We start from the raw sequence: 13,306 nt of genomic DNA, 5'->3' as shown, positions 1-13,306 counted from the left end.
ATTGGAGAAGCTTAATCAAAGCAAAGACCTTTTTCTTTGGTGGCGACTTTTTTTTGACCAGGTTGTAACAGCACACTGAATGTAATGGCAATAATATACAGTATACACACGTCACCAGAATTACTGAGCGACTTCCATATGCAAAGACTGCTCCTCATTAATTTACTCTCCCTCCGTGCCATGTGCTCTCATCTTCTCATTGTGCCACAGCTTCCGTCGACTCCGCTTTTATCAGTCCTCCTGCAGCAGAGGTTTCTCTGGCGCCGCGACCTCCCAGTTTGCCTCTCCTTGTTCCACGGCGCTGCATTAACCAATCCAGTTTGCCACGCCGCGCCTGAATTGGTTTAATTAAATCCAGGGGCCTTAACACCGTCGTGAATTTCAAAGAGTGCAGGGATGCGTGCACGCATATGCCAAAATAAAAAAACGTACACCAGCTTGGTCCTGCCAACCCGACGTTTGATCGTCATTAGTTGATATTCATGCGGCGCACGCCAGAGGTCCTAAAATTGAATCTCATATTCTTTAATATTCCTGTGTTCATCAGCAACGCATATTAATCATAGACTTTAAATCGTGGCATGATTTGTCTCTAATGGACTGCGCGGTGCATCTTTATCAGTTCTCTTAATTCCCTTTCTCCTTTCAGGTGCTTATAGGCTGACATGAGGCCGCGTAATTAAATCACTTAGTGTATAGAAGAAGAGGCATTCAATCAATGTGAGAGACACAGTGAGATTAATTCAGGCTTTTTATATTGATGACGGCCGGCTGAATATTAGATACCTTAATGCAATTGTTCACAAGCAGTGAGAAAAGCTGCAGGATAATAAATGACTGCAACATGAGGGGGTGCATATATGATTTCTACGGTACTGGTCTTCTAAAACACCAGGGAGGAATATATATGCATACCATATTGTAACCTAAGCCTCACTTTATATTAAAAGGCAGCTCCGTGTTGCCTGTATAATCCTCATGCATGCATCTGCTGCATCCTTGGGAAGTTCCATCCCTCCCTGTTCTGAACCGTGGGGAGGGAAGAAGGTGGGAAAGAGAGAGAAAATGAGCGAATTACCGCCGAGCCGATGCTTAGCGATGCCTAACGCTAATTACATTTTCCTGCGGTTTTAATGGAGTTTACGCAAAGTGTTGCGGCAACCATGTGGGGCGGAGAGATACCTTGTTTCCATTAGATTGATCTCTGAAGCAGAAGGCGCTTTTGTTCATGAAAACCACTATATTGTGGCGCGCAGCGTGCGACCGCCTGTGATGTTGGTGCAAAGCTTTGCCCGAGTTCCATTAAAAACTGGAGCTGGAGAGGACAGTAGGGCTGGAGGGGGTGGTTGGGGGGTGGGAGGGGGATCCGGTTGAGATCAGCTGAGATAAGGCTGATCTATGTGATACGCTTGCATAACCGCCATGTGTCAACCGTGTGGAAATGTGAAAGCTTCTGTCCTCAGGATCCAGGCTTTGATGTGTGCTCTAATTAACCTACCACCAGTCTTTGATCAGGACTTTTTCACTGAGACCACATATGGTTTTTGACAACTATTGACAGTCTGTGTTATTGAAAGGAGGACCATCACCATGATATCTGTTATTAGCCTGTTTTGGTTCCCAATTTACATTAAATTAGGGGTTAATTTAGAGTGATACTTGACGAAAATAGGTGCGGTTGGAGATTTGAATTATGGTAAATGTATTATCGTTGGTAACATTATGATATATGTAGATTATACATTGGTATCAAGTGGTGACGAAACCTAAATTAGTTTGCATAATAACCTCAGTGGACATCTATGTAACACAACAGATTTCACATACACGACTTTAAAACTACTGACATTCATTCATTCTCGGGGGGGGGGGGGCTATCCCAAGCAGCGGGGTACACGCTGAACAGGTCACCAGTCTACCAGAGGGCTAACACAGAGAGACAGACTACCATTCACACTCACACCTTAGAATCACCAATTAACGGAGACCTGACGGAGTACACAGAGAGAACCCACGCAAACGCAGGGAGGCCCCAGTCGACCGGTAGATTCGAACCCACTTAGACATGTAGCACCCACCAAGACCAGACCAGGCACCCCCACCCCATAGCAATGACACTCCTTGATGGCAGCAGCCATCCCCAGCAGGATGCAGCCACAAAAACACTTTAAGAACAACTAAAAAAACATGAAAAACAGGACAAGGTGTTGACCTGGCCTCCAAATTCACTAGATCCCAAACTGATCGAGTATCTGGTATTTGTGGGATGATCCACAGAGGCCCCTCCCTTCAAAGGCCCCACACTAACAACATCCTGTTTCCAGACACCACAGGACACCCTCAGAAGGCCCATGTCCATTCTCTGATGAGTCCCAACTGTTTTGGAGGCACAAGGGAGACCTACACAATATTAGGAAGGTGGTCATAATGTTATGCTTGATCAAATAAAAGTGTTAACCTCTTTATTTCTAGTTACATAAGTGGTTGGAGGGTAGAACAATCATCAAAATGCAAGTGATCGTTTATGTAATAAAACCACCAACACCAACATAGCACCGATCCGAACCTCCTCTAACAATAAACCTCCACATGAATATAATTCATCCTAATTCCAAACCCTTCGACATCTCCCTTTGCTGTTTTTGATGTTAGTTTCACCGCCCATGTGTCCGTTATCATAAACGTTTGCTGCACTGTACATCCTTCAGCTCTGGCTACCGTCCTGGAAGGAAAGGAAATCAGAAACGTTATCCATAAATGAAGCTCACTGCTGGGATCGTGAGAGTAAGACCTTGTTGACGGAGCAGAGCTGGATTCCTCCATTTCCATAACCCAGGACTCGAGTCTCGTGTATTTTTCATAAGCCGGTGCATTTTATGAGAAGAAATGGTAAACCGGAGCTATGCAGATACCCCAAGCTGCCAAGGCTTGTTACAAACGATGACTATTTCATGTCACAAAAGAAAACTGCACCAGTTAAGGAACTTTCAACTTATCCTCTTCGACAGGCGGTGGAACATGTGGAACTGGGGGTTTTGTGTGACCGACTACATGTCTTGCACATGTCGTTCTGAGTCAGTCTTTTCAGTGTGCTGAAAATATTGAAAATATTTTGGAAAAAGTTGCTGTATTAGTTACTTTCAGCAGGGACTTTGGACATTTTTGAGTGCAAGACTTGGATTTTGGCAGAAAATTCACCCCACGAAATTGCACCACTTAAATTATTCATTCAATAACACCAGTGTACTTGTTAGTTAAAGTTTGGTTCGGTTATAATCCGTAAGATGCATCCGTTTATCTCAGGTACCTGCTCAAACTACAGCACCCCGGTGTTGTGGTGCATGAGTGGTTTGGGCGGGAGGGCTGTTCTGAGATTTGACCCTCAGTCCCGATCCGTAGTTTGGGAAACGAGTGATGCAGAAGCAGCACTAAAATAAAAACTAACCCCAAGCGGAAACTGACAAACAGAAGGTGACTTGAATGGCAAGCTCAGCCCCAGAGTCCCGCCAGATGGCTCTCCTGACGAGAACAAAGCCGCCTGCAGTGACTGTCGACGTAGGAATTACAAGTTTGCGATTAATCACGAGTCAACTATGGAAGCCTATTAATTGATTTTAAACGTTTTAACTGATTGACAGACGTACAATAACATTTTTACTACTCCATCTAGTGGAAAGATAAAGCACTGCAGCACGTGGTGTTCGGGGAGAGCTACCAGTTGACGGGAAATTGGATAAAAACAGTAATCTGTCATTAAAGGGAAAGGGAAGCAAACGAAATGACTCCAGTTTAATAATTTAAAATAAACTTTAATCTGCAACCATTCAGATTAGACTGAAGGAGCAACGTGGCATTATGTTACTTCCCAGAGTCTATGATTGCCGTGAGTCTCCAGGGATTTTTTCTATTTACAAGTCAAACCCTCGCAGAGCCAAGCCCCGGTGACCGGGCTTATTAAAAGACAGTCGCCTGCTGGCCGTTGAACTGCCATTCCCCAAAGAGCGATAGGATTTGCACAGCGACAGCTGTAAAAAAAAAGAACGTGGGACGATATTATTTTGCAGCAGCGGATAGAAAATCAGAGCAGAGAATGAGGAAACTGACTGACTGACTCTAACAAAGGAAAGCATTCAGCTGCGTGTCTCTCCTTTTGCAAGGGATAGTGGAAGAGTGGAGCTAGCCTAAGGTTTCCCAGCATGTATTTCCAATTCTGTGTAACAGACATAAAAGATAACGCATGTATGGTTTATGCTTAGGGGCAGCACAGCATACGTCCACCCACTGGTGTGATATGCAATATGTGCCTCCTGTTTTGATGTGTACACAGCATAATGTTGATGTTAGTCATTAATAAAAAATGGCACCATCTGTGCCCTGCCTGTGCCAGAACCCTGTGCAGGATATCTGTCTACTCCAGCACTGTTATGATGGACAGCTATTCAATAATCAACCTCAGAATAAGAGCACGCAGGCCAGCTCCAGAGGTGCTTCCTCCTGCCGCGAAGAGTACACTGACACATTATGCTCCGGCAAGATGTTAGCTGACCCTCGCTCAATCAATAATGTGGCCTCTAACATCCACTTCAGGTCAGCTAGGTTTAAATTATGCTTCAATTACTCAGTGCAGCAGTTAATTGATTAGCCATAATATGCTAAGCAGGCTGCCTGTGCTGTTGTTGTGAGAGAGATTTGGGGATGAAGAAGCGACTGCATTCAGGAGCAGCTATCAGCATATATTGCTCCACCGGCGTAGAGATTACCACAATGAATGTCTTGAAAGGATCTCATAACCGGTGGGACAGCTGAGGCCTTAATTGAGACGAATGTGTTTATCTCAGCCTCAGAATAATGAAATCACGGCACATGTTAAAGGAATGATTTATACGTACTTGTGTACACGGAGCAGATTTGTGAATATTTTCTGTGAGTTTTTACGGGGCGCCAAAAAACTTATTTTGTTCAATCAGCCTTGTGATTGATGTTGTGTGATGACATTGCAGCCAACAAGTTCTGGATTAAACAGATTAGCAGAGTTTCTGAGCATGAAACTCTTTATAGTGTCAAACATTGAAGCTGGAGTGCGGGACTTTTACTGAATGACTCTACACGTTGCTCATTAAAGTAATCGGCGGCAGGTAAGTTTCTGTATTCTGCAGAATGCCAGAGATTTAAATCTGGTGTCTGTGGCAACATTAGTACCGATGCATCGTCCTGTAATTATTGTTTGCCAGAAGTGAGGATGTGAGCAACGGTAGCGACAAAGATGTAGTAGCCTAAAACAACATATAGTGGACTCTAGTAGGCGGTTTAGGCTTCTGCGTCAATTTGACGCCATAGCTACAGCAACAGGTTAAGCTAAGCAGACCCTAATGGTGAAGCCTGATGTGCACCTCCCCAGAAATGTAACTACGCGTCACAGCGATGCACACCGCAAGAGCTGTGATTAGTCCGCTTGGTAGTAGCGTGTTTCCGCTTTAGTATTTCCAGCTGCGTCTCCATCTCCGCAATTTTTCCTTTAACCGCCAAGTAGAAGTAGTTCCCCAAGTAATTCCCCTTTAAGTCATGGGTCAATTTTGACACGCTAACAGAAAAGACGTTGGCAGCTTTCTAACACATTACAAGGGAGATATATGTGCTGGGGTGCTAGGGTGCTAGGGAGCTACGGCACCCGACTGACTTAGGGTAGGGTATATTTGGTATTTGGTGTTTATGGTTCAGTATCAGTGGTCGGGGTTAGGGTTTTGGGAAAGTGGGGTGGTGATGTTGATGGTTGGGGCTGTTGGATGGGGGTGGCAGTTAGGTTGTTGATTGCTTGTTTTGGATCAATAAAGATGTAACACATTGAGGAAAGGTTAACTGAGGAGGTTTGGAGATACGAACATTTGTACGACTCGTCTTCATCGAAATTTCGCCGAAAGTTTCAGTCGCCATTGTTGAAAGTGAAGCAGGAAGTAGAAAGGAAGTCTGTTTTTACAGACTGACGAGCGCACAAGTATAAATGGCTCGCACCGGGGTAGGCTACATGGGTAGGGGATAGCGTCTCGTCGCGCAGTACTTTAAATTTACTTTTAATGCCTTAAGGGGGGAAAAAATGTTTCCTATTCTAGATAAAAAAAAAAAAGAGAGAGACTCAGTGTCCAGAGGAAGGAGGGGCTAGGACAAAATGATATGGTTTTCTTTTTCCTTTTGAGAGTTTTGAAAGAAACAGAAGAGATTGTAGATTGTGGAATCAGAACAATGTGTAATTACTCTTTCCACCAGTAGGGGGACACAACATTCTGAAATGGAGCTTTAAGTACTACCTTGTTGTACTGTAGATAAGCAGAATTGTCAGCAGTTTTAACATCAGTCACATATCTTGTTTTTGTTGAACTACAAAAGGCACTTAAAATATACAAAATAAGAAAAATAAAAAACATTTTCACTTGGCAATTAGACCTTTAATCGACTGAGCACACGCTATAAAAGTCTATTCAAGGCAAGAGTCAGACAGACACTGTTTACTCCTCTATCTACCCTCCTTGGCTGCCTTGTTGCACATGTGTTTGCTTCACCTCTTGTTTATTTGCGCCTTCCTCCCTCTTGACCTTGGCTAGAGTGGCGATTATGACACTAAGATGAATTAGGTCCAAGCAACCTGGAAAGAAAATCTATCTTCTGAATGACATTTGTAAAAGATCTATCATCATTATTGCTTTTGGCCCACGCTGTACAGCTGCAGTTTCATTCACACTGCCCACAAATGCATTGTTGCAAAGCCCATTGCTAATTCAGTTTTCTGTAAATGTAGATAACTGTCCTCGTAAACGCATATGCTTGTTACGTTATGGAAATTCCAACTTAACCGTTTACATAGACACTATAACGATTTATGTGATTACATGCATCAAAACATCAATCTGAACTGATATTTTTTGACATTTGCAAAGTGGTTCAACCTGCTGTGAAGGTTTCCCCAACTTTACAGAAAGACTGCCCTCATCCATTCGGTCTTTGTTTGGCCTTTCAAACAGCTGGTTGCTACCTTCATGTTTCCGTCCTTCCCTTAAACCGGTGGTTCCCAAAGTTTTTTTTTTCTGTAGATAAGAATATTTCCAGTTTGACGTATGTTATCAGTAAACAGCCTTTGTTGCTGTCAGTCACTTCATCCGTCTGCAGAGCAAAGCGTATTCATTCCTCTGCTATAGTGTGTGGGTTTTTGCACTGAGCAACTCTATAGGCAACTTTTTATGAGATGAGTTGAGCATTTGAAGACACAGAGGCAAAACATCAGCAAAAAGAATATACGAGAAGGGCTGAAGGGTAGGGGTAGATGGGTAGAGGAACCCACGGATTGAGGCCCAAGGTGGGGGTATATCTAAGGAAGCTTTGGCTCCTTGTCCCCCTTGTTCCTGTAGAGAAAGATGGAAGATGAAGAAAGGAGGGTTAAGACACACGTTTAGAGGTAAGCTCGGGAAATAGAATAACATGGGGTAAGGTGTAATTCCTTAATTTAAGTTGGCATGGCAACTGGTAGCCGCCATTATGTCACATCCTGTTTCTATCGAGTCAAATAGCTAACTAAAACAAAACTTAACCAAAAAAATTGACCCTTGAACATGCATCAGTATTATATAAACTACATAAAATGACAGAAACCATCCGTGTATTTTAGTGATTTAATGGAGCTTATGACCTATATTGCAGCCAACCACCAGGGGGAGCTATACTTGCTTTGGCTTCCCTTTTGAGGAGCAGTTCTGCCGTCCATCTTTATGCAGTCTGTGCTTAAAACCAATAGGTACCGGTCAAATTTACCTAGAAGTAGTTTCACTTTCCTAGTAGTACAGCAGTAGATTAGTAGCAGTACAAAATTACTCCACATGGATTAGGTTAGGTTGGACATAGTTAACCCCTAAAGCTCACAGATTGGCCTAACTTTACTTGGCTCAGTAGGTAGATGGTTCCCAAATGAAAATCTTTGGTTTTGAAGCTCAAGATCCAGACCTACATTGCCAGAAATCAGTATGCAAAAGAAAAAAAAAAAATAAAAATTAAACACTATTTATTATTTCAGGGTTTCACACATTAGCATTACCTCTCCAAGCGTGAATTAATACGAAATCAGTAAGAAATCTCATCACAATATTTATGTGCTGATAAAAACTGCGTTTGTGATGCAAATATAAAGAAGCAGTCGACTGGTTTTTAAAGATGAACCCCAGTGTTAAAGTTTCATGTTTGAAACTCCAGACACAAATGTTCTTTTTGCTGCGTTGTAAACTACATTTCCTCACAAAGGCAGAGGGACATTTTTAGATTTAATGTATTACAAATCCAGTTCACTTTGCACTTAGAAATCAGTAATACTTTGCAGACAAGGTGACTGTTAAAAGAAGCGTCTATAACCAGGCACATAAAGTGCATTAATGTTCAAAACATCCGCGTCCCTGTGTCAGACAGGAGGAAAGGAAGAGGGCGGGGGGCGAGGGGTTGCTTTTGTCTTCCCTCTAGTCTGTATTCCTCCCTCCAGTCTTTATTTCGGGCTAATGGCACATGCAGGTTAAGGACCATTAGTCCGCTCCCTCGACTAGAGCTGCACCAATTTCAGTGCTACAGCCCAGCTTTCTTCAATCGGCCGACCCTACTTTATCACTGCTTACCCAAGACCTTTCCCAGAAGGTCAAACTTTTCTAATGACTCGTGACTTGAGTCGTGAGGAGGAGAGGAAAAAGAGAACGGGGGGGGGAAATTGCCCGTTGAGGGACACGGAGCAGGAATGGAAAGCGAGAAAGGGAAGAAAAAACAGAGGGGGCAAGGGGAAAAAGGTCAGCGGCGGCGGAGAAGGATGTTTCACGGCGATTATAACGGGACTAATGTAGACGTTTAGGTGATTTAGAAGTCACCGTTGAAGCTTGTTGATCTAGGCATCCAGAAGGACATTTGAAATAATGCAGAACTTAAATTTGAATCTTGACTTGATTAAATTAGACACCGCACATCCAGATGTCTTCATCAGAAAAAGCTCAATTTAGCCGACCCGAGACTGAACTTGCATTTGTTCTCAACTAAATAATGTTGACAGAGAGTGGGAGTGATGAGTTGCAGTGTATTGTGAAATAAACCTTTGAAAACCAGTCTGCCATTACTGGTGGGATTTCTTATTGACTTCTTCTCCATCATTCTTTGGCTGATTGGGGCGGGGGGAGTCGTGCATGCAGCAGCTGGGAATTCTTCAATCCAGAAATATAAGATTAATTTATATGCTTTTAATTTTGCAGCGTCTAAATCCCTCACCTTGATTAAAATCGGCTGACTTATAATTTAGTTGAATTCCTCCTTAATGAACGTCAGTGATTAATTGCCAGGGAAATGTTTAGCACAATTTATACGCGCTGACCTACTTAGAGTTATCCTCCCCAGGTATTCTCAACAAGCACTGAGAGATTAACAAAGAGCAAGTTTTACACTTTTACTATAAATTAAGAAGGAACAAGGAAAACTGAGCATTCGTCTCGGCTAATAAGCTAATTGTTCAGCTCTCACACTTAAGAAAATATTGTAGCTGGGTCTCGGTTATAAGATCTGGGATATTTGCCCACTTTCTAGAACACCCTCCTGCTGACCAGAGGTTGAATCTTTTTATTTTTTGTTTTGTTTTTGCAGCCCGTGGGGTGTCCAGGAGGCAGCTGTGTCAAGACGCTGCGTAATGGCCGGCAAAGTGATTTCACAGCATCGACTCTGCCCATTAAAACAGCATGGTTTTACTTTTAATTGTCAACAAGGAAGCGGGGCCGAGCAACAGTTTTGTCTACTGGTAAAAGTAAGACAATACTGCGTCGGTGGAGAGTCGCATTTATGTGCAGTAGATTGGATGCGTGCACACATTAGCGTGCACACTACATGCACACAGTGATGCACAAAGCCGCGGTGCAGTGACGTGGTGGTTGGAGGTAGATAAACGGACGAGCAGAATAAACGCTGTGGTTGAAGTAGTGGAGGTTGGGGAAGAAATGCACCAAATATACAGAGATCAGGCATAACATTATGACCACCTTCCTAATATTGTGTGCCTCCAAAACAGTTGTGACTCATCAGAGAATGGACATGGGCCTTCTGAGGGTGTCTGGCAACACAATGCCCTATGGATTGAGGGGAGGAGCCTCTGTGGATCATCCCACTGATACTTGATCAGTTTGGGATGTAGTGAATTTGGAGGCCAGGTCAACACCTTGTGCTGTTCTTCATGTTTTTTTTTTGTTGTTCCTAAAGCGTTTTTGTGTGTGTGCCTGTGTCAGGCTGCATCCTGCTGGGGATGACTGCACCCATCAAGGAAGGTCATTGCTTTGGGGCGGGGTGTCTGGTCTGGTCTGGTCCAGGTGGGTGGTACTTGATCAGGTCATAAGATCATTAACTTCTGGACACGTCTTCATAAGAATGCTAACAGCTTTTGCCGTATTTCATCGAGTGTGCTGGTCCATTTTTTATTTTATTTCTATGGTACATGGTCACAGGTTAGTCATGGTCAAGTTGTGTTCAGGCTGCTTTTTGTTCCAATACTCCAATACACCTACGTCCATCACCATACAGGGTAAAAACCAAGCTGTTGAACCGATAAAATATTCATTGTTAATGTGCAACCGAGATTCCAACTCGGTTATTTTGACTCGGAGCTCTGCGCGAATAACTAACGCAGCAGAACTGATAGTTCTTCAAGTAAGTCAAGAAGTACTGTGAAAACTGACAGAAGAAAGTGAGACACGGGAGAGCAGTGGGGAGACAGCAGAGAGGAGGAGGAGGAGGAGGAGGAGGAAGAGGAGAATGTAGACAGACTTTTTAATTTTTATCAAAGTTTGAAAGAAACAGGAACTGTTAAACGGATGATCTTAGCACTGATGGCGGTCCTGGCATTTGATCAAAATGCCTCCTTGCCATTTCTTTGTGAAGTTAATGCAGATGTGAAAAAAGAAAAGAGAGGCGACCTCGGGGCACATCCAGCCTGGGCCAGGAGAATCTGGAGGACGGAGCTGGAGAGAAGCAAGTCCGCTCATCTCTTTGCAGCTTGCTGACACCACCACCACCACCACGCAGACCCAGATAATTGGTGGGAAATAGAAGGACAGAAAATGGAATCTGTTGCACGGAAAATAAGAAATGCCAGGCAGCTTTAGCTTATCAGCCATGAGGCATTGGACCACAATGTCTCATAACCCCTGCATTTTGGTATACAGGGCACAAATGGTTGAACAAATGGAAGGCAGATAAGCAAAAAGGGTATATGGGAAAAGATACAGTGTCATTGTCAGAATATTGCCTTCAGAGGTATAGTAGCAGAGGTTTGATAATGTCAGCCAGTGACTGGAAAGTAATTGCATTCTAATGAATTTCGGTCTTTCCCCTGAAATATCACCTGTTGCCTTCATGGGTGTGATAGCGAGCGGGCCGATGTGAAGTTCTGCTCTCGTTGAAATAATGTGAAGGGATTGGGTGCGTCGTTTTGACCAGTTTGTGGTTGTGCAGTAATTTGAGCACTGTCTCATATTATTTTTTCCATACAGAAGCGTTATCGTCAGAATAGTACAAATGGAAATTGTGCACGGTGAGAATGTTTCGGGTGGAAAAACAATGTGGTGAAGTTGAAAAGATTGATTCCTTCGATTCAGTTTTTATTTATGGTATGAAGCGATATGAGATTGCAAGCTCTGCATGGAGCCTGTTTCCTCCGGTTCAAGTTTGTATGCTAAGCTAAGCTAAGCTAAGCTAAGCTAACTGGTCGGAGTGTCGTAATTCACTTTTTCATCTAACTTTCTGCCAAAATCCATATAAATGTGATTCCCATTGTTGAAAGTGAAGCAGGAAGTAGAAACAAAAATTAACCCGACTGGCAAAAAAGACACAGCGCCAACTAGCAGTTGGGTGGTGTTGTTGCAGAGCGAGCAAGACTGACGAGCACAAGTTAAGTAAAAGTGTTAAAAGAACATTTAGAGGTTTTAAAAAGTCGGTCAACGTAGATGGAAAGATTGATTCCCTCTATTGAGTTTTTATTTATGCTATGAAGTGATATGAGATTGCAAGCTCTGCATGGAGCCTGTTTCCTCCGGTTCAAGTTTGTATGCTAAGCTAAGCTAAGCTAACTGGTCGGAATGTCATAATTCATTTTTTCATCTAACTTTCTGCTAAAATTCATGTAAATGTGATTCCCATTGTTGAAAGTGAAGCAGGAAGTAGAAACAAAAATTAACCTGACTGGCAAAAAAGACACAGCGCCGACTAGTGTTTGGTTGGTGTTGTTGCAGAGCGAGCAAGACTGACGAGCGCACAAGTATAAATGGCTCGCACCGACATAGGCTACGTACGTAGGTTACACTGTCAAGGTCCCGTAGTACTATATAAGCGTGCACCTGCCCTGGTTGTCCGTTTTAAGCGATTTTTCTTCACGTGGTGTCACTTAGTTTGGAGCCAAGTCAGTGTTAAATGAGTTACACGTAGCATTAGGTAGGGCAAGTTCAAAGTAAGTCGTCTTTCCCTCCTTCTGCTGAAAGATCTGGATTACTCCAAGGAATCTATTGATGTTTCGGTTTTCTCCTGCAGGAAAGTAACACAGCCAAACGTCTGCTCGGCATATCAACCAACCAACCAACCGTGGGAGGCCACAGTCCTGAATAATCTTCACCACACTTCTGCTATGGTTTTGTTGTTGCGTCTCCTTAAATCTAAATTTAGACATGCATTATTCTATTTGATCATATTCTTAATCTTTACGGTCTGCCTTTCATATGCACATAAAAAGTGGAAGCCTGGAAGTTTTTTTCCAAGTTGCCAACACACAAGGGAAATACCAGAAATGTTTATATTCTCATATTATGATGTGGGTTTTGCTTCTTGTTCTGCCCAGACTCACTTCTGACCAGCGGGGCAGATTTGTAGGGCCGGTACGTATATCTCAGGTGTTATTTCGTCGACCCGATTGTAGAATTGTTTATTTCTCTTCCTTCCCCTCAGCCGGAGGGCAGTGTACTCCAATACTCCACATCCAGAGGACTGGTACAAAAACAATTCTGCAGAGTCCAATACGGGCGAGGAGCACTGGTGCCTTAAACTGCAAAATAAAACCAGCAGCTTATCGAATTGAAATGTAAAAGAACTCGGGAGGGGAAGTGTTGGAGAAGCAATGGAACAACATGAACGTGACATCAAAGGAGCTCGTATTTGCGAAGCTGATAACAGTGAGTGAGGTTTTTCCTATTCGTGAAAAACCAAGGGGAAGGACTTGAACCAAGGAATGTGACGGCATAAAAGAAAATAACTAAACTTTGGAAGGAAACTA

This window comes from Chelon labrosus (assembly GCF_963514085.1).
Source record: "Chelon labrosus genome assembly, chromosome: 22".
NCBI classification, from domain to species: domain Eukaryota; kingdom Metazoa; phylum Chordata; class Actinopteri; order Mugiliformes; family Mugilidae; genus Chelon; species Chelon labrosus.
This window is presented reverse-complemented; position numbering follows the sequence as displayed.